The 3,713-nt window shown below is 40.6% G+C and overlaps 1 long non-coding RNA gene across 1 annotated transcript in view; it reads left to right on the top strand.

Annotated features, from left to right (window-relative positions):
- LOC128249365 (uncharacterized) overlaps window positions 1-1,923 on the top strand; it is a 20,382-nt gene extending 18,459 nt beyond the window's left edge. Inside the window, exon 2 of the long non-coding RNA XR_008265467.1 lies at window positions 1,735-1,923. This is a non-coding gene — a long non-coding RNA (uncharacterized LOC128249365). The remainder of the gene's footprint in view (window positions 1-1,734) is intronic.
- The last annotated feature ends 1,790 nt before the right edge of the window (window positions 1,924-3,713 follow it).

The following is a 3,713-nucleotide window of genomic DNA, read 5'->3' as shown; positions in this document are numbered from 1 at the left end:
GATGTATTAGTTTAACGCTCGGGAATAGAGAAAGTCTTTGACGTTTCGAGCCACGCTCTTCAACTGAAAGGAACACAGAAAGAAATAAGGAGAAAAACAAGGAGAAAAAAATATAAATGTAGTCGTCAGCGATCTATCATGGCGAATGCCGGGGCTTCTTTTCAGTTATCGTCTACTAAATCCACTCACAAGGCCTTGACCGGCCCGAGGCTATAGTAGAAGACACTTACCCAAGGAGCCACGCAGTGGGACTGAACCCGGAACCATGTGGTTGGTAAGCAGACTACTTACCACACAGCCACTCCTGCGCCTATAGGTACTTTTTTAAAAATAATTCCAGCCAAAAGATTAAGCCAATTTAATATATGAGCAAAAGAAAATTTCACTTGAAAATAATTATAAAAATTGTCATTGTGGATGCTTAAGCTTTTCTAATGATTTGTAGGAATTCGGACCCCCAAGTGCGAAATAGTTAATAATCACGAGTAAACCACTACAGTTTCACGTGATTGATCGATAAATCGAGCAATCAGCGTGAGGTTGTAGCATAATATGGCTTCTCGGATGGTCTAAAATTTGACCCCTTTCTACTCTATCAAAACAGTCTGGCGCCTAACTCACTAGGCAGACCACCTCGGGCAAGAGACGATTTCGGTTACTCACTCACAATGTGTCACAGCCAGCTTTCAACAAGACATAGCGTGATTTTCTCCTCCCAACCTTTGACAGAGCGCTGTTATTGAAATGTTCTAATAGATGGCCATTTACTCTAACTATTAAGTAGATTCCGTTATGTAATACATAGATCCATTCTCTGAAAGCGAAATCGAAGATCGCGTTTAGAACAGTATCCACGTAACGGTGTTGAACATTGACAAATGTTTTCGAGAGATCTAAGTTAGCCCGACCAAAATCTGTCTACAATTTTCGCATTGCATAAAGTCTGTCCTCGATAGATATTCTCCAAAGCGCTTACTGCTGCTAAAAAGAAGTTACTCGTGCCTGCTTACTACCACATCCACTAGCCTAATCAATATTTTTTTCTAAATACGACCCAGATAATCTGCTGCAATTTATCTAAGTCTACATTGATACAAACAAGAAATCTATTCGATACCTGTCGGACAGATGGAACTGTCTGATCAAGTTTAAGAGTCTTTTATACTTTTATGCTGGAGAACTTAGTTTCATTAACGGTTATCATATCTAAATCAATTGACAGTTGAGCTGGTGATTCCGCTTCCAGACACTTCACATGTCACGTGTATTTACTCAATCAACTCTTAATAAAATCATAATGTAGTTGACAGAAAATGAACGGGGAGTGGGTTAAATGAATACTTAACCGAAGTTACGTTTTCGTAGGATCTCTGAAGTACTGTAAAAGCCACTGTTTCTGGACGTCCGTGAAAATTTTCATATCTCGTTGGAAGCGCATCTTAATGCTTTATAGAACTCTGATGCTACTCTCACCAGAAGTCTGTTCTTTGCTGTCTTCTTGAAGACAACTTTCATTTACTCTACTTACATGACTGTTTTGTTTTATTTTCCACCTGTGTTTGTTTTTCTTTTATCTTGTAGTGATGCGAAATTATGGCCGCCATTTTAGGAAGTGCGATCTATGCATGCGCAAGGGACTTGCTTCCCCGGAAGCCCCTCGAGTGTGCATGCATAATAAACTAGTATTTAAAGCCTTTCGCGTGTTTATTCGACCATTCTCTCTCTTTGCCTCAGAGCCGTGGTAGACACAACAACTTGCTGAGAACCACTCCGTCAACTCCACTGGGATGACTTAACCAACCTTTCGACTTCACCTATGCTGACCACACACTAACCCAGAGGCGACCCAGCTAGCAGATACCACGTTATGAAAAGCCAAGCAACCAAAAAATAAAATTTATTTATTATGATGTTATTCGCTAACCTCGGCGTTTCTTCTCTTTTTCATCATAGATTTATTTGTATGGGATAGAGAAAGACTAATGTTTCTATCATTATTAGTACGCCGAAACCTATAACATTATAATCTTATAAATAACCGTGAAACTGAAGAGTATTTTGTGTTGTTATTGACTATGTTGTCATCGAATTTGTTCTGTTGATAGATCCGCCAACTTCCCACAACTCTTTTCTATGACTTTTTAGTATGCCGACTTCTGAGTTCTGGATTAGCCATCTTTTCTGTCAAATCGACTTCAATATATGAAGAGGAATGGAACAAAGGCAAAAATATATGCATGATTATGTATTTTTTATCGATCTGTCAATCGTTTTTGAAGATGACCAAGACACAGCACTTCTTAATCAATAATGGGGTCTGGAACCGCACAAGCGACTGGAGATTCGTGACTACTCTTGCCTTTGCTATATCTTTCGTGTGCCCTCACAAGCGAAACAACCTCAGAGATCGCAATATTTTATTGTCGCAGACGCGCGTGAATCCCTGACTATTGCAACAAAAGGTCTGCGATCTGTTTGTGGTTTAAAAAAGGTCGAGTTTTGACTTAGTTTGGAAAATCTTGACATGCACAAGATTTGGATTATTGTGACAATTGGTTGCGCTGAAGAACTAACCTCATCCTTCCTTGAATTCTTGGTCCAATAGAATGCATGGCCGAGATGATAGAAGATATATCAGAGATGTAGGGAGTTGACCAATGCGTTTCATGTGTCTTACTGTGCTCTGAGGTTCATATCACACAGCGGCATTGCCGAACATCGCCTTTCAGCTTGTTGAAATTTTGCTATTGGCTCTTCTCTGCACAATCTATCGAAAATCCAATTCTTACATGCATCTTAAACAGGTATATATGCATAATATTAGATAACCGTGAACTCTCATGAGTTACTTCACCTTTTGACAGACTTTTTTTTCATTCCGTTGTGTTCTCAAACCATGCAGGGTTGGTGTGTTTGCTGGTGTAGTCGCAATGACCCGACCATGAATTTGTTACAGTTGTTACTACTGGTGTTATTTCTGGGAGTCCATTCGCCTAAAATCATTGTAATATTGCAGATGAAGGTGTAAAAGAACGACCGTGCGAACCAAAGGAGATAGCAACGAGCGGGAGATGGCTCCTTTAAACGGGTCGCACGGTCGAACACAAAACATGTAATATGACATAGAGGGCTCGCAATGAGATGATGCGAGCGAGTGCCAGCAATGAAAGAGAGAGTGAGTGACAGAGACAACCGTTAGATATATATATAAAGAGTAGGTTTATTAGCATAGTGAACAGTGTATCTGTGTGTGCGTGCATGCTGCAATATAAACAATACATAAGACAGGCCTTCTTGTACAATAGTGTGTATACAACAATATGTGTGTGTGTGAGAGAGAAATACAGAACATGGAGTAAGAGTCTGAGAGACTATAAGCGTCCTGAACAAAGATGGAGAAATACCAGTTCATAGAAGAGTAACACAGGTAGAATGTCTGTACAAGAATTCGTGGCCAAGGAGCAAAACTGTGGTGTCACATGTTGTGTGTGAAGTTGAGCGTCGATGCTGTAGACCGGTTACTTGGTATAGAGGATTCTATTCTCGCAGGTTGGTTCTGGCTGTTAACTCGAGGTGGAAACAATCCACTCAGTGTTGAGATGAAACCGCGTTCGTTGTTGTTGGGTGTACTCTGGTGGTGGTGCTGGCGACGGAACTATAGTAGACAGTAGATCGGTGGTGTTGGCGTCATCGATGGAAACTGGCTGGTTGGT

This window comes from Octopus bimaculoides, chromosome 1 (genome assembly GCF_001194135.2).
Source record: "Octopus bimaculoides isolate UCB-OBI-ISO-001 chromosome 1, ASM119413v2, whole genome shotgun sequence".
In the NCBI taxonomy this organism is placed as follows: domain Eukaryota; kingdom Metazoa; phylum Mollusca; class Cephalopoda; order Octopoda; family Octopodidae; genus Octopus; species Octopus bimaculoides.
Note: the sequence above shows the minus strand (reverse complement) of the source record. Positions and strands in the feature narration are given on the sequence as shown.